At 44.8% G+C, this 18436-nt stretch overlaps 1 protein-coding gene and 1 pseudogene across 1 annotated transcript in view; both read left to right on the top strand.

Moving 5' to 3' along the window:
- The window catches only part of ATE1 (arginyltransferase 1), a 266317-nt gene that overhangs the window by 180917 nt on the left and 66964 nt on the right, over window positions 1-18436 (top strand). The gene's annotated exons all lie outside the window — the stretch shown is intronic.
- On the top strand, window positions 10685-10782 carry LOC120362581 (small nucleolar RNA U13; annotated as a pseudogene).

Below are 18436 nucleotides of genomic sequence, written 5' to 3'. Positions count from 1 at the left end.
TTGAATTAATTTACATTCCCTCCAACAGTGTAAAAGTGTTCCTATTTCTCCACATCCTCTCCCGCATCTGTTGTTTCCCGATTTTTTAATGATTGCCATTCTAACTGGTGTGAGGTGGTATCTCAATGTGGTTTTGATTTGCATTTCTCTGATGACCAGTGATGATGAGCATTTTTTCATATGTTTGTTGGCCTCCTGTATGTCTTCTTTTAACATGCTACCTCCACGGTTGTGTGGGTTTCACAAGCTGGCCCTCCAAGCCCACTGAACAAGCTGCCTCTTTGTGCCATGTGAATTTAACTGAGGGCGTCACTGGATTCTTCACACACCAGTATTTTCCTTTCTGGAATGCTGCCTCCTGGATTATAAGTACAAAATCACAAAGTGAATGTGATGCAAATGCAGGAAAGAAATGTCTTTTTAACAGATCTTCACAGGAGATGTGCTAACATAAAAAGAACGAGCAGAATACTGAGGTCCCCAGAGTGACTGAGGGGGGTGTGACAAGCACCCTCACCTTCTGGTGGATCCAGGTAGTGGCTGTCAAGACCCTTTGTGCTCCAGGATTTCTGCCACAGTCAGGCCTCTCCTCAAAAGCCCATTTGGTTCTCAGAACCTTGTGCAGTGAGGACAGCGCAGGGTATCACCCACTGTGAGTCCTGATTGTGAGCCATTCACTGGCTTTGTGCCCTTAAAAAAAGTCCCTACTTCTCAATAGCCCAATCCCTAAAGAGGACACCAGAACACCCACCGTCCTGCTTCTCTAGGATGCTATGGGTCGATGAGTGTGTACACATGGCACGGGAAAGAGCAGCATACGCGAAGGGGGAGTCACAGCGGAGAAAGCCGCGTGGACTCGGCATCACGCCCCCACAGTTGCCAGCTTCGTTAAGAAGGAGGCAGTGGGCCTGGAATCACCCCCCCCCAAAAACCTCCCATAACCACCTTGGAAATTTGTTCCTACTCTTGAGTTCCTAGACAGGAATATTTAGGGGAAATCTTTGATTTTCCCCACCTTTTACAAAGTAAACTTAAAAAAATAGATAACATGCGTGCAGAAAAATGCACATTGAGGTTTACAAGTGCATGAGCTCGATGAATTTCTACGAAGTGAACTTACCCAATCCCACCCCCAGGCCAAGGTAGAGAACACGGCCAGCATCGTACTCACTGCCCTCTGCAAAAGGCATCTTTGCTCAGGCTCTGGCCCCATAGTGAATCTGCCTCTCTTTGAACTCTGTATAAATGGAACATACGGCCCGTTATCTTTCACGTCGGGATCCCTTTACTCAGCATTCCATTTGCAAGACTCCCTGTACCTTTGCTCATGCAGGATTTCATTCATTCTCACTGCTGTCTAATATTTCACTGTTAACTGCCACAGTCTAACCATTCTACTTGGGCATTTGGGTCATCTCCAGAATGTTGGCTATTACCAATATGTCTTAAGCATTCTCTTATATATTTTTGAAGCATATATACAAGCATTTCTGTAGGATGTATACCTAGAAGTTTTTCTTTTTACAAAACTATTCAAAGATACAGCACCTTCTTGACACCTCCAAGTAATTTTTTTCTTTTTATAAATGACAGATAAAATTGTATGTATTTGTCACATACAGCATGATATTTTGATGTATGCATTGTTGCCTACTTATTTTTTTAAGAGACAACGTATCGCTATGTGGCCCAGGTGGGACTTGAACAGCTGGGCACTAAGGATCCTCCTGCCTCAGCTTCCCAAGCAGCTGGGATTCCAGGCGTGCACCACCCTGCCTGGTCCCATCGCTTCTGAAAACCTGTGATCTCCATAACAAAGACGCCCAGACACCTCACTGGTGTGCAGCAGGACTTACTAAAAATTCTTTTATAGTAATTTGTATCTGGAAAAATGGGAGAAATTACATTCACTAGTTTTTATTACAAGGATTAGCCTTCACACCCACAGGCTGCAGGACTCAAGTGTACAATGTGATATAAGACATCTGAGGCTCCTTCACCCCCAGGTTAAGTAGATTTATGCTTTTAACTAGATAGACCCTCGCAACATGACAAGTGGCTTTAAAGAGAGTTGTATACACACACACACACACACACACACACACACACACACAGAGAGAGAGAGAGAGAGAGAGAGAGAGAGAGACTAAAAATAATTCTCATGTTGCCAGCACAAACAGGCAGGAAAATGACTGTGTCCCCTTAACAACTGACCTCACCCTAAGTGCATACAGAGCCTTGATATTTATTGCCTGGTGGGAGTCGTACCTGTATTTAACAGGTAAATAAACAACCGCAAACGTGCTGGCCGGGAAGCAGGCTTGTGCTTGTCTTAGGTCAGATTTCCTTGATGCAGAACCAGACCTGGATTCTCGGACAAGTGACGTATTGAGGATGTTCTCTCGGGAAAAGAGGAGTGTGGGAACGGGATCAGAGCAAGCGAAGGAACTAAGCAAGGCTATGGCCCCAGTCCGACCCTGCAGGGAGCTCAGGAGCAGACGTCACACCCCAGAGGATCTGCGGAGGCCTCACCTGGAAGAAGGGGACCAGTCTCTTGTACCCCCTAATCACATGCTGGCTGTGAGCTGCTCCTGAGGTGGCGGGGACGGGGTGCTCAGGTGTGCGTCATAGCCTCCCGGGCGAGCCTAGGGCAGTGCTCCAGCGAAAGGGGCAGCCGACATTCACAGCAGCTGGCACCTGGGCGGGGCATAGCCGTGTCTGCTACCAGGCTCACCATTTACCAATGGAGCTCGTGTCCATAAAGTTCAGAGGCCGCTGATAATCCAACGTCAGACTCGGGGATGAGCACGAGGTGCGTGCTTCCTGTGGTGAGCTGCAGAAAACCCGAAGCATTTGGCATGCCGCAGAGCACCCCCACATTCCCCTGTCCCCCTGAGCACCCGGCATGGGTCCCCCACCCTCCTTGTCCAGGCTCAGCCGCCATCATCCACACTGTGGTCACACCCTGGGACTATGATGTGTCTGTTGTTACATGGAGGCTGCACAAGAATTGCCTTTGATTGTAAGAGCTAGAAGGACATGTTGACGCCGGCAGGATGGGGATCCGGAAGGATTTAAATGATGGCTTGAAGAAGGCTGGGGGGCGTTAAGCTAAGAACGAAGGCAAGGGTGAGAGAACTGACTTGGGGGTAAAACACACACACACACACACACACACACACACACACCCACCCCAGAGAGAGGACGGGCTCGCCACCAGGAGCCAACGTGGAGAGCAGGGAAGAGGAGACCTAGTTCTCATCCTGGCTCCGTCACCAAAGAGCCGTGGGGCTTGGACAAGCGTCCTACCCTCTCCAGACCCAGCCCCGAGAAGAAAGTAACACCCGATCCCTGAGCAGGGCCTGAGCTGCCCATCCTCCCCGGGGAACCCCCGTCCTGCCGTGGCCCTGCCATCTGTCCTTACCGGGGTGCTGCTTGCTTCCCTGGCTCTGCTGGCATCTCCTCAGAGGCCTCTGTCCACCCGTCTAAAGGAGCCACCTGACCACCATCTTTCAACCTGGCAGTTGGAACATTGTGGCATTCTCGGCACGGCCTGCCCTCTGTGAGCCTCAGCCTCTCTTCTGGTTCTTTAGTGGTCAGTCTGAGAAGAAGGACCCCGCTGGCTTGTCCGCTGCTCTGGTCCCCGGGCCCAAGAGCACGTCGTCGCACAGTAGGCTCTCAGCAAATACTTTCCGGATGCTTCACCAGGCCTTGCCAGGGGAAGAAGGAAGATAAAAAGAAGAAAAGACCATGGAAAATTTTAAATGATACATATAACTGGCATTAATAATATAGGCATCCTTGGCTAAGGCCACGCTGCAATTTCCTTTGAGAATATGTGCAGATATCCATTTGAGATCTTTTTTTCTTTCCTGTAGAAGTGTAGAAACACGATAGTCAAGGCAGTCAATTCATGTCTCAAATGATTTTTATAAAAAACACATAAATATTTGTTTTCTTTAAGCTGTGCGTTTGGTCTCCCTCTCCCCTGCCTTGTAAGAAGAAAACTGGAAAAGCCCCACTTGGGCCTTTCTTATGTGTAAGGTGACTTCTGTCTACTGCCTGGGCCTCTGAACCTGTTTGGGTGGGGCTGATACTGCGTAGTTAGGAGGCCTCTCTGCTCCGTCTGTCCCCAGCAAGCGCCCATCCCTCCAGTACGCTAGGGCAGCCGTCCCTGCACACACAGCAAACAGCCCTCTCCAGATGCTCTCCCAGTCTTAACTCCAGCTCTCTGAATGTGTGCCATGGTCTGAATGTGTCCCCCAAATTTCACGTGTTGGAAACTTCATCCCCAATGCAACAATGCTGGAAGATGGGGTCTTCTGGGAGGTGTTTATGTTGTGGGGATTCCACTCTCACAAATAGATTATTATACAACAGCTCGATGGGAGGGGTCGTGCCCACCCCCCGCCTTTATGTCCTTCTGCCTTCTGCTGTGTGAGGACACAGCATTCAAGGTGCCTTGATTTTGGACTTTCCAGCCTCCAGAACCATAAGAAATAAGTTTCTGTTCCTGTAAATTACCCAGTTACAGCAACACAAATGGTCTAAGACAATGTGCTAATATCTTAAATGCATCATTGACAGGCAAGGCCTTGCTGGGCCAATGGATAATCTAGTAAGTCACCAATATCAGGACTCCCAGGACCTGGTAGAGAGTAAGACGCCTTGTTAGTGTTGTTCCAGCACCCCATTTCCTTAGGGAGTTTTGGGGCTCTGAGTGCCTACCTACACAGATCCCACTGACATTAATGAGACATGTGACTGAAACCACATGCTGTGTCTAGAAATGTATGAGCAGACTTACATATTGTCTCCAGGGAAAGGTGATCTTTTACTACTCTTGGAGGAGGTTAAAGAGAATCAAAACCAAATGTGTCTGCATCGTATGCAAGCTCATGTAGATATATTTTTTAAACCCACAACTTTGCAAATATTAATTATGTGTGATAGGTCAGAGGTAGTCAGTATAATTGAATATAAACTTGTTGATGGCTCCGTTAAAGGTGGAAAGCTCGGGACTTGAATAATTTTTGTACATCATGTTCTTTCCTCTCTGCTATGGCTGAAAAACATTGACTTTGTCACCGAATTCTATTCTGCAGGGCAGCTGGTTCCGTCTTCAGTTGGCAAGATGCTGTATGCCCCTAAGGTGACTTGCATTTTCAACTTCGAAAACCTACTTCAAATTCTCTTATATTTCACCTTCATGGCTTATAATCGTGGCTTTACAGTCAGGGAATGTGCCTTTTTTTTTTTTTTAAACACAGTAAGGAGGGAGAGCTAGCTGACCTGCTAGCAGGAGGAGACTCCATTGATTTTCTAAGAAGTGCTTCTGCCTGAAGCCCCCTTGTGACAAACAGATTTCATCTTGCAAAATGATGAGCTGAGAGTCTCCTGCCAGCTGTGGCCAGGGAGTAAAGTACCACTCATTAGCCCACCCGGGAGTCGTTAGCCTGTCGTTTTACCTGCCTTAGCTACAAACTTTCAGCCAAAGTCAGGTAGCGCTTTGGGCTCTCTCTGCTGAGGGTAAAACAGTTGGCATTATACCTGCGTCGGATAGCTTAATGAATATTCCTTTATTCTGGCAATGGCCCCGTGATTTCTCTATTGATCTCCTTCAGCAGTGCCATCTACACTCATGGGACCAGCTGGGATTCCCCCTACCCGGTCCTCTCACCTCTGCTCCCGGCTGCACTCTACTGTTGAGCCCCTTTCATCACAACACGGTCCTCCACGCTGGCTCTTGCTCCTTCTCTCCCGTTCTGTGTGTGACACGATTCCTCCGGTCATCTGCATTTGCAGCTTCAGTGCTATCATCGACTCTTCTTGTGTCCAACATACAATCACTTGAAAATCAATGTCAATTTCACCTCTGAAGTGTCCCTGGCATCGTTATACTTAGGTTTCTTGACATCGCTCAAGTTCGCCTGCCCAATAGCTCTCAGCCCAGTGATTGCAGTAAGCTCCTTACTGGCCTCTTTACCTTCAGCCTTTTCTCTCCAATCGAGCTGATGCTTCGCTAAATAATAAGAAAAGAGTGTGCTTTCCTAACATAAGATAATGCTTTATTTGGCTTTTCATTGATTTCAGATATTTCATTGACCAAGGCAGCCTTTTACTGTAAACTAAACTCTAAATTTAAATTTTAAACTTCACACCCATTAGGATGGCTACTATTTAAAAACAGCAGAAAATACAAGCTGTTGGTAAGGATGTAGAGAAATTGGAATCCTTGTGCACTATTGGTGGGAATGTAAAATAATGCCGCTGCTGTAAAAAGCTCACCGGGCGCGGTGGCTCACGCCTGTAATCCTAGCATGTTGGGAGGCTGCGGTGGGTGGATCACCTGAGGTCAGGAGTTCAAGACCAGTGTGGCCAACATGATGAAACCCCATCTTGAAAAAAAAAAAACCACAAAAACCAAAAACAGTATGGCAGTTCCTCAAAAAGTTAAAAATAGAAGTACTGTATGATACAATAACTCCACTTCTCAGGATAGACCCCAGAGAATTGAAGACAGAGTCCTGAAGAGAGAATTTGTATATCCATGCTTGTGGCAGCATTACCTGCAATAAGCAGGACGTGGGGATAGCACAGGTACCCATGGATGGTTCTCAGAGGAGCAAAATGTGGCATATACATACGGTAGAATATGATTCAGCCTTAGGAAGGAGATTCTGATGCATGCTGCAATATGGGTGACCCTCGAGGATATTATGTGAGTCACAAAGAGACAAACACTGTATCATGCCACTTAGATGAGGTATGCAGAGCAATGAAGTTCATGGAGCAAGAAGGGGTGGCTGTAGATGACAGCTCCCCATGGGGGGCCCTCTCTCCCCGAATGGAGAATGGGGATTGGCAGCAACTGGTAGAGGAGGAAACGGGGAGCTATTGTTTGCTGGCCGTAGAGTCTCAGTATTACAAGATGAGAAAGTTCTGGACACTGGTTACATAGCAATATGAATATACTTAACTCTACTGAACCATACACTTAAAAACGGTTAAGATGGTAAAATTTTTGTTTTGTCTATTATTTTATCACAATCTAGAAATTCATTTATTTATTTTTATTTATGTATTTATTTTTGAGAGGAAGTCTTGCTCTGTCACCCAGGCTGGAGTGCAGGGGCATGATCTCTGCTCACTGTAACCTCCGCCTCTCAGGTTCAAGTAATTCTCCTGCCTCACCCTCCCGAGTAGCTGGCAATACAGGTGCATGCCACCACGTTCAGCTATTTTTTTTGGTATTTTTAGTAGAGATGGGGTTTCTCCATGTTGGCCAGGCTGATCTCAAACTCCTGACGTCAAGTGATCCGCCTGCCTTGGCCTTCCAAAGTGCTGGGATTATAGGTGTGAGCCACCATGCCCAGCCTAAAAATTTATTTTTAAATGTAAATTAAGGTTACGTTATGACATAGCAGCCTGGTTATCTGTTGTATTGTTTAATGAAGACGAATTTCAGTATTTGGCAAGAGAAGTTAACATTGAAACGTAGAACTTGTAAAATAAAAAGTAAATTCTAAAGACAGAAATTCCGTCTCTGTTCTAAGAAGGATGAATTAGATTCTGTGTAGCAAATTTATAATATTTGAAGGATTCTTTTAGGCAGAGCTTTCCAATGGAAACTAGTTCTGTTATTAGTGTGATCAAGAGCCCTGTGTTCCGTGTCACCCAGCATGTTTAGCAAGGTTAGGTGGCCAAAACCTGGACTCTCTAGCCCCATTCTCCCTAGGTGGTCCCCCATCCAAGCTCAGTCAGGCCCAACCCTGCTTAGCTTCCAGACCCAGGCACCCTCAGGCTTCTATGGCCCATGGGGGTTACCTGGACTCTTAAGAAGGTAAAGTTCAAGCATGCATTTTTGTATTGGAGCACAAAGGGATTATGAGAGCAGTTAGTTACGAGACTCTGGACCATGCCTCTGTCCATTTATCGGGAGACTTTCCATTCCCATTTCAAAGAGAGAAAAAGAATAATAAGAACCAGTGTCCAGATCATTTTAATAAATACAAAGTTCCCAAAAAGGCCTACTGTTCCAGACCTTCCGGCTCCTGCCAAATCCTGTAAAAATAAAGATTAAACTGTACAGATATTTGTTTTGTCTTGATTGCTGTTATTTTGTTTCAGTTATAAAAGTCCCCAGGCATCTGGCCTGAGAGAGTGCTGATGGCTCTAACTTTTGACGCCAGCCCTCAGCAGCCCCTTTAAGGAATCACTTCCTCCTTGGCTATATAACGCTGTCCTCTCCATGAATCACAGACTCCACATTGCTCATGGGGCATGTGACACGCACTGTGTTGTATCTGGCTGGTGCACAGCAGGGAGGCGATGGCGCTTGGCTGTCCCACGGAAGTGCTGGGTTCTAGGGTCAGCGGTGCCCAGGGCTCAGATTCCTCACTGCTTTTTAAAATGTACTTTTAAACAATGTCAAACTTTTGGACAAATCGCAAGAAGAGTAGAAAGAACCACTGCATACCTTTTGGGAAATTAAACATTGACACGTGGCGTTATGTACAGGACATCACATTTCACCAATTTTCCTAACAATGTCTTTCAACTTTTTTTTTCCAGTCTAGGACTGTGCATTGAATGCATTTAGGCAGTATGGACCCATTTCGTTTTGATCACCAATGAAGCAAATCAGCCCATCCCATGCTTTCCCACTTTTCAGTGGAAAAAAAGGTTGATGATTACAAAGAATTGGAGAACACAGTTAACTTATTATTAACAGCCTATATAAATCTATTGTTATTTACCATTGAAAATAAGCTGAATTTAACTGGGCATGATGACTTATGCCTGTAATCCCAATGCTTTGGGAGGCCAAGGCAGGAGGATCACTTGAGGCCAGGAGTTCAGGACCAGCCTGGGCAAACTTGTGAGACCCTATCTCTACAATCAATCAATCAATCAATCAGATGAATTTACATATGACTTTATGTTTTCAATATCTTATAATAATTGAAAATAGCCAAAGGTAAATGAGAATGTTCATTTGACTCTATGTTTCTATTTAAATAGTACAGCTTCACAAAGAGCAGTCCTCAAGAAAGTGTCCCTCTGCAGTAACAGGGGAGTTATGACACAAACACTTTAGCAACAGGGACGATGTCTTGTTGGTAGGCTAAAATCATTGTTTACATCACTGCCCTCAGTGGGTGATATAGTTTGGCTGTGTCCCTGCCCAAATCTCATCTTGAATTGTAGCTCCCATAATCTCCCCATGTTGTGGGAGGGAACTGGTGGCAGGTAATTGAATCATGGGGGCAGATTTTTCCCGTTCTGTCCTTGTGACAGTGAATAAGTCTCAAGAGATCTGATGGTTTTATGAAGGGCAGCTCCCCTGCACACACTGTCCTGCCTGCTGCCATGTAAGACATGCCTTTGCTCTTCCTTCACCTTCCGCCATGATTCTGAGGCCTCCCCAGCCATGTGGACCTGTGAGTTCATTAAACCTCTTTTTTATTTATAAATTACCCCAGTCTCAGGTATTTCTTTATAGCAGTATGAAAATGGACGAATACAGTAGGATTAACCTAACAACCCACAAGAAACCTAACGGCAGAGAGAGAGACTAGAGGAATGGTCAGAAAAACAGTGAATGGGCTGAGGGTGGAAGGAAGGCCTCTGAGGGTCTGTATGAGCCATCATACGTTATATGACACCTCCAAGTGAAACACTGAATTCAGCGTCTTGAAAACATCATTTGTGCTACTATTCTCTGAAATATACATTAAGTTTTCTAGCAGTGAAGAATCCCAGAGGAGGAAAGTGTGAGTGTTTAGAGTTTGATGGTAAAAAGGAGGGTGTTGGAATTTAACAATTGTCGTTGTAATACCCTTCTCCCCACATCTGCACCTGTTGTAGAGGTGGGTGTGCATGTGTGTGTGTTTGTGTGTATGTATGTGGGCAAGGGGATCCTTCATCCCTCCCTGGGTATCTTTGGTCAGAGTGTATTCCTTTAGGAGGCCTTTGTATAAGATGTATGGCAATAGTCTATCACTTTGCAGGAATGTCAGCCTCATGCAAGAATTTCGACTAAGTTTGAAATGTTACTAATTTACAGGGATGATTGAATGATGTTAATTGAATCATTCAAGATAATATCAGATCAGAAAGTAGAGACCAGCAGCCTTGGGACTGCTAGTTATTCCTTTAAAAAAGAAAAGAGAGAGAGAGAAAAATTTTTTAATCACTTAAAAAGTGTTTTCATAAAAATAGAGCCTGGGTCTCACTATATTGCCCAGGCTGGTCTTGAATTCCTAGCCTCAAGAAATCCTCCCTCATCACCCTCCAAAGTGCTGGGATTACAGGTGTGGTGGATAAGCCATCACACCTAGCCAAAGAATACTCTTTTTTTTTTTCTTTTTGAGATGGAGTTTCACTCTTGTTGCCCAGGCTGGAGTGCAATGGTGCAATCTTGGCTCACCGTGATCTCCACCTTCCGGGGTCAAGCAATTCCCCTGCCTCATCCTCCCAAGTAGCTGAGATTACAGGGATGCATCACCACACCTGACTAATTTTGTATTTTTAGTAGAGACGGGGTTTCTCCATGTTGGTCAGGCTGGTCTCAAACTCCTGACCTCAGGTGATCTGCCCGCCTCAGCCTCCCAAAGTGCTGAGATTACAGGCATGAGCCACTGCACCCAGCCAGGAAACTTTCTTAATAAAAAATTTTAAGATCCTTTTGTAGTTCATGAACATGATGATTGGGTGTTCACGCGCTTGTGTGAGATGTGCCACCCTTGAAACTTAGGTGGGCACATTACCCATCTGACCTGAAAAAAAAATTTTAAACATATAAATTAGAGAGATGGATCTAATGACCCCCATGTACCCACTGCTTAACCTCAACCATCCCATCTCAGGGCTGCTTCATTTGTTTTACCTTACCCTAACTCCTCTACCCTAAAATGATGACTGCACATCGTTTTATTGATAAATATTGCAGTATGTGTCTTTATAAGGTACAGGCTCTTAAAATAACCATAAGCACTCTTCATCACATCTCTATTTATTGCAATGATCAATAATTCCTTAATAGCATTGAATAGCCATTCAGTGTTCACATTTCTTCAATTGTCTTATAAATTTGTTCACAACTTGTTCAAAATCAAATCCAAATTAGATCTATAATCATGATCAGTTAATATGTCTCTTAAGGTTATTTTAATCCCTAAATTCCTTATACCTCATTTTTTTTTTTTTCCTCGCAAGTTATTTGTTGAAGAAACCTGGTCATTTGTTCTGGGCAGTTCCCGAAAGTCCCGATTTTGCTGATTGTGGCCCCGTGATGTCATTTAACACTTTCCTTCTTCCCTTGTACTTTCGTTGTAAATTGCTATTTAGATCTCAAGGCTTAATTAAATCCATGTTAAAGTTTTAAAATAAGATTCCTTCACAGATGATGTGCTTTTTCAACAAGAGTGAGAAAAGATCTGATGGTTTCTCTTTTTATGAGATTAGCAGCCATTAGTGACCGCCGGGATCCATGATTTAATGACAGGTTGAAAATGGTGATATTCAACTCTTACTCCATCCACACTTGAGATAATCTACCCTCATCAACTATGAGACCTCAAAGGTAGTTCATATAGAAAAGCCTCATTTTTCCTTTTCATTTAGCACTTTGCAAAATAAGGAGTTGGTTTTCTAGAACATCTGAAAGGTAACCGATGAGTTTCTTTTTAAATATCATATGAACTCTTGGGTTTAAACATAGCTGTTGGATTTGAATCCACTGAAGTTTTGAGGACTCGGGATTTTACTTAACCAGATCAGACTTATTTCTATATCTCTTTTCTCTGTGATGAAAAATCCCAGTTTCCCGCTGGGCATGGTGGCTCATGCCTATAATTCAAGCACTTTGGGAGGCCAAGGCAGATGGATCACTTGAGGTCAGGAGTTTGAGACCAGCCTGGCCAACATGGGGAAACCTCATCTCTACTAAAAAAACAAGATTAGCCGGGCATGGAGGTGCATGCCTGTAATCCCAGCTACTTGGGAGGCTGAGGCAGGAGAATTGCTTAAACCCGGGAGGCAGAGGTTGCAGTGAGCTGAGATTGCACAACTGGACTCCAGCCTGGGCAGCAAGAGTAAAACTCCATCTTAAAAAAAAAAAAAGACAATGGCCAGTGTACAAAGGGTAACTAGGAGGCCCTTTGCCTAAATTAATTTGCGTATCAGCTTTTGTTTAGAATTTGGAGATTTCCTTGGGAAATAGTATGATTAACATAGTAATATTACTAATGAATTATTTTCTAAAGTCAAAAATAAATATCACATTAACACAAATTTCTTGGCACTATAAATATTTAGATTTGTGGTCTTCATCCAATTTTCTTCAGACACTTTCAAAAGTGTGAAAAATTATACTTTATGCCAGTATAAATAGCATTTTTATTTCCTAGAGAAATCTAAGCACTCCAAGGCCCTTGAAGTTGGCTATCTTTTAAATTTTTGTTAATAAAAATAGAAGCGATGCTGCTGGAGAAGCGTGGCCTCCTTGGCCTGGGGCAGCCACCCCTGCTGTGTTCTCTCGCCTTAACTTCCATGTCCCAAGTGAACCCTGAACTGTAAGCCCCGACCTGTATCGGGGCAGAACTGTATCCCGTAGTCCAGAACAATCCTGGTCCCTAGCACTGGAGTTTGGAGGTCGGAGTTCTTAGTTTGTTTTGTATCAGCAATCGGCCTTTTCTGCTTAGCCTGGCAACACCTGGGGAAGGGGCTTTACCTCCCTCTGGCAAGGCATAAAAGGGCTTGTCGGAATAGCATAGGAAGGGCCAGGTGCTGTAATCCCAACACTTTGGGAGGCTCAGGTGGGCGAATCACTTGAGGCCAGGAATTTGAGACCAGCCTGGCCATCATGGCAAAACCCCATCTCTACTAAAAATACAAAAAAAAAAAAAAAAAAAAAAAAATTAGCTGGGCATGGTGGTGCACACCTGTAATTCCAGCTATTCAGGAGGCTGAGGCATGAGAATCATTTGAACTGGGAGGCAGAGGCTGGACTAAGCTGGGATTGTGCCATTGCGCTACAGCCTGTAACAGAGTGAGACTCTGTCTCAAAAAAAAAAAAAAAAAAAAAAAAAGAATAGCACAGTCTCATCAGGAAGATGACCAGAAGTAAGGTAAGGGAATCATAGAGTGCTATACGAACACAGAGCACTACTCTTGTGTCATAATAATGATAACTATTATTATTAGTTTCTGGGCACTTGCCATGTGTCAGGAAATGAATGCTTTAGATAATTCTCTCCTTTAATTCTCTTAAAAGTTGTACAATATAAGTGCTATTCTCGTCTCTATTTTACAGATAGGGAAACTGAGACCCTAAAAGATTCAGTAACTTGCCTGAGGTCACATGGCCAAGCAGCCGGAGCCAAGATTCAAACCTGGGCCTTCAAATTCCAGAGCTTGGGCTCTGAAATGGGACACTTTACAATCTGTTTCTATTATAAGAACATATTTTTGGATGTGTTCAAGCTTGAGTCTGGATTTTGAAATCACAATTATGTTTAGTGTCTTTTAATGTTCCGGAATGTGTCTCTAGCTCCCTGGAGTGCCTCCTGGCCAGTCTGAGCTCCTGGTGGCTGCAGTGCAGTCTGTCAGTTTCTCCCAGGTGCAGGGCTGCGTGTAAGCTCAGCATCACGTGTGTGGGTGAGAGGAGCCTCTGGACTTTTGGTTCACCCTACGGGCAGGAGAGAAGGACGGGAACCGGGGCGTGGAAGAAGGAAGATAAAGCAGTGAGGACTCATGGATGCCCCTCGCCCCTCCCTTGGAGATCCTGCAGTCTGCCGGGATGATTATCTCACCCCATCCTGTGTGTTGTAGTCCAGATAATGTTTAATTCCCCCCTCCCTCCAACTTTGAAAATCACTTACCCCACAGTGTATAAAACAGGAATGCTGTGTGCTTTAGAAAGATGCACAAAAATGGAAAGAGAATTTACCTTACCCCCTCTGGGCATCTCAATGGGCAGTTTTAAAGATGCTTAATGAAGCATGGGGCTTCTTTGGCGATGACTTACATTCAGGCTGCAAGCTTGGGATTATTTTCTTCCTCACCCCCTGAATAGGAGTGAGGGTGCCTCTCTTCTCTCTCTCCCCACCCCCACCTGCAACGCCACACAGCTCCCATCTCCCACCCCCAACCCGGGCGGCAAATTTCCCGTGGCTCTTTCCCCCAGATCAGCCTGAAAATAGCGCTCAGAGGGAGAGAAAGAGGCTTTGGGGAGTGTGACCTGAGCAGTCAGCTTAGGCGAAATGTGCACAATAAACTTCTCTCTGGACTGAATTGTTCTGTAAAGTGGCAATCACTTCCCAGACAGACAGGCCCTGGAGGACCCGCCATTCTGCATCTTTTAATCACGGTTGCTATGGAGAAGGCCACTATTGCATTAGAGAAAGCGCCTTAACGCAATTAACACATAGTTCAGTTGTTCCTCATCCGTTTTGGGTCCAGGGCGGAGGGGGTGATGGAGTATGGCTTTCCCTGGGGCATGAAAGAGACAGCAGGCCAAACAGGGCAGGGAGGATTCCCAGGAAGGAAATGGCAGCACTGGACTGGGTTACAGACGAAGGGACACCCAAAGGAGAACCGGACTTAGAATGAACAGAGACTTGGGGTTGAGTGTTTCAAAGCAAAGCAAACCAAAATAAATAAAGAAAGAACCTCTGCTAGTTACTTTTTGGATTTGGAAATATACTGAAAAATCTCTACACATCCTCTGGCGAAATGGATTTTCTACTATTTCTTATTTCAGTGAGCTGTGTTTTCTTTCCTTTTCGAGAACAGGGACAAACCCAGCAGGCCAGCCAAGTGTGGTGTAGACGCAGCCGCCTCTGCTGTTTCAAACTCCATTTTGCAGGCTCATTTGCAAAACAAGGAAGATACGTTTTTCTGGGTAACTGAGCTATCAGTAGAAGCATTTCCCAGAATGCCCCTCCTGGCTAGAAAAAGGAAATACTAGTGAAAATGATAGTTTTGCTGTTTATCAAATGAGGACTTGAAGATCTATTTTCTAAAGTAACTACATTCTGACCACTTCCCAAGAACAGGGCTGTAGCTTGCTGCTTTCTCCTCACCTCTGTCTGGCAGGCTAGAGTAAAAGACTCAAGCAACAATTTAACTCTCAATTAACAGTATTTAAAAGAAGAAAAAAGTATACTCATGCATCCTTTTCTAAGAAATCAGCCTGCAAAGGGGCGGGCAGTGGAAAAGCTGGCCGACAAAGCAGAGCGGGAGCGTATATGTCTTGTATATAGATGTTTTGTATCACCCCTAATTAGCTAATGTATTTCTTTCCGCTGGACTCTTGGAGGAATTCTCAAGCGTGAACCCTGCCGCTCCTGGAGACCACAGAAAAGCGAATGACACCGAATTTTCCCTTCTTAATTAAAATGTTAAACAGGGTTAAGATGCCAAGCTTCATCAGAGATATTTGTTCCCCTGGTGAACTCTGAGTCCTGCTGGGGCTCAGTTCAATGGGAGTTATTTGAGTCAACACATGTTATTAAGTTTCCAAATGTAATCAGCCCAGATATTTTAATGGAAACTTTCTCTATTCCTTTAATAAGCAAGTGGTTTGGTTAAAAAAGCACTTGGGTTAGGTGCCCTGCATTGCCCTCCCGTAACCAAATCGCATAGCAACAGGCAGCTGTCCCTACACAGCCGGGCAGGCTCGGCGAGGCGCAGCCGGCAGGAGCCCAGCCCCCAGCCCCGGTGTTTGGCCAGGCATAAATATCTCCAATGGGATTAGAATGTTTAAGGGGCTAAAGGCTGTGGGAAAACTGTTGTCTGCCATATTTATCTCTTCTGCTGTTGTGTCTTAACATTTCCACTTGCGGGACAACAGGGTTAAAAGTAAGAGCAAATGTTTTGATGGGTTTATTTTGAATTAGGAATCCGTCGATCTGCATGATTGCCTGTGGGCCCCGGCCGGCTTCTCACCGTGCCCTCTGAGGAACAGGATCCGTGGACGGAGAAGGCAGTGGGAATCAACACCAGGGAAGTACTTCAGCGTAGAGAATTAATTACATGGGGTCGAGGGGAGACGCTTTTCTCCCAGGGCAGATGCTTGGTATCTTAGAGACAGGTTTCGGGCTTGCAGCCGTGCCGCTGGGTTACACGTGATGCAAGAGCAGCCCTTCTGGGGAGGGAAAGAACCGGGAGGCAGATGTTTCTGTCTTCTGGTCTGTGGCTCCACATAACTTGAAGGGATGCTGCATCCCAGCCTGGGCAAGGTATTCCTCCCTTACGAAACGAACCGTGTTCCATCCCAAAAATTCATATGTTCTAATCCTAACCCCTGGTACCTCTGAGTGACTGCATTGCAGAGACGGTCTTGAAAGAGGCGATTATGTTAACATGAGGGCATTAGAGTGGGCCCTAATCTAATCTGACCCATGTCTTTATAAAAAGAGACACTTTGGCCACAGAGAAAGGGACAGCAAGCATGCATGCCCACAAAGAAAAGACCATGTGGGCTGCAGCAAGAAGGTGGCCATCTGCACGGCACTGAGGGGAAGCCTCGGGAGAAACCAACCCTGCTGACACCTTGATCTTGGACTTCATCCTCCAGAACTGTGAGGAAATCAATTTCTGTTGTTTACGATTCCCAGTCTGTGGCATTTTGTTATGGCAGTCCTGGCAAGCTAATCATCCCTTCAAAGTCTTTTCCGACTCCACTAGAGATGTTGATAATCATGTGTCAGAAGAAGCAGGTATAAGGCCTTGAAAAGATAACCTACGCCACAGACCAAATTCTCTCTCTCCGTCTCTGGAGAGAAACAAAACTCAAAATACTGAACAAAAGATGCTGCCATCTAAGCAGTTGGCACACCCCTACACTGCACAGGGGAGCTAGGGAAATCTTCACCTCCTCTGCCAAAGAGATGGGCGAAGTTTGAAGTGGAGGGGGTAGGCATTCTCCAAATTGAAGCAAAGTTGATACATTAAACTTGAACTGGAAAAGAGATATAGTTAAGATTAATGATTCACTTTATAGAAATGATTCTTCACTTTGAAAAAGTATATAAAAAGAACACTTTGAATACGGACTCCTTAGGTACATCTAGAACTGGATTTAACGTAGAAACATCTGGTTTGTACACAATTTCTTTCAGAAACACTTGCGTAAAACAAAGTCCACCCATTTAGAAGATAACGCACTGACGAGTAACTGACAGCTCTTTCTGGCTCTGGTTATGTATGGTCAGCAATGGGAGCTGTACAACCAGACAAGTCAAGCTTAATAGAAGAACAGATACACCCATAAATATCTATACACTTCTCTGTCTGTTTATAGGTGACTACATATACATTTTCATACACATGTGCATATATGTGAGTATATGGATATACATGATTAATAGCCATATGCACATGTACAATATTTCTTGCAGCTGAAATCTTCATTAAAGAGCAGTTTATTCAGTGCTTGCTCTATCTGCTATTGTGCTGAGGTGCTTAGAATACAAAGACAACACATGTTTTCTGCATCTGCGTGAGTCTGCAATCTACTAAAGGAGTGAGCTATGGAAATAAATAACAGGTGAGTTGAACATGATAGTTTATGCCACTGTTAAGGAAACAGGAGCCTAGGAAAGCCAGAGGAACGTCACTTCAAGTTCAGCGCCATCTCAAGACTAACACAGGGCACATTCCTCACCAGTCATGACCGGGTGTCATAAGAGGTTTATAGTCCAGGAAACAGCTTAGAGACACAGTCCTGCAAAGACACAGTCCTACAGCAACAAGAAGTCCAGATGTCCTAATATCCATAACAAGATACGCTTTCAAGATAACCATAGTCAGCTTTGACGTGCTTATGCACTAACATGCCAAGGATGATTTTGCCCTTAAATTGGCAGAACAATAAAGTTTGTCATGCCGTCAGTCCACCCGCACATAGACGTAGCTTAGCTTAGCTTTCACATAGATGAGACCCCAGTATAAGAAAAACTTAAAACACAAGGCATTCCTCCTCCTGCTTTCTGAGGATGCCCTACTCTGTAACTGAACAGCTGTCAAGGAAATTCTCTCTTCTCACTGTGCTCTGTGACTCACTTTGAATTTCTTCTTGCACAAGACCCAAGAACCCTCTCTTGGGGTCTGAATCCAGACCCCTTGTTCTGGCAATCCAAAGGACATGGGGGCTGTCCACCCATGCGGTTGGCCCAGAACTACTGTTCAGTGTCCTTGCCCATCTGCCTCTGTGAGGTCCAGCCTCCGTGTCTGTACCACCTGCCACTTCTGACCTCTGCTTTACAGAGGAGGAAAAAGAGAATTCTGAGCCAAGGTGTGGTCAAATAGACACTTAAAGTGTATACTAACGGTAGTAAAAACATGAACATTTAATAAGATATATTGCACATTTGTCTTAGGCTGGTGACATAAGCTTCTCTCACCCAAAACTGGTCTCAGAGAGAAT

Source organism: Saimiri boliviensis, chromosome 12 (assembly GCF_048565385.1).
Source record: "Saimiri boliviensis isolate mSaiBol1 chromosome 12, mSaiBol1.pri, whole genome shotgun sequence".
In the NCBI taxonomy this organism is placed as follows: domain Eukaryota; kingdom Metazoa; phylum Chordata; class Mammalia; order Primates; family Cebidae; genus Saimiri; species Saimiri boliviensis.
The sequence above is the reverse complement of the archived record's forward strand: the minus strand, read 5'-3'. Positions and strand labels throughout refer to the sequence as shown.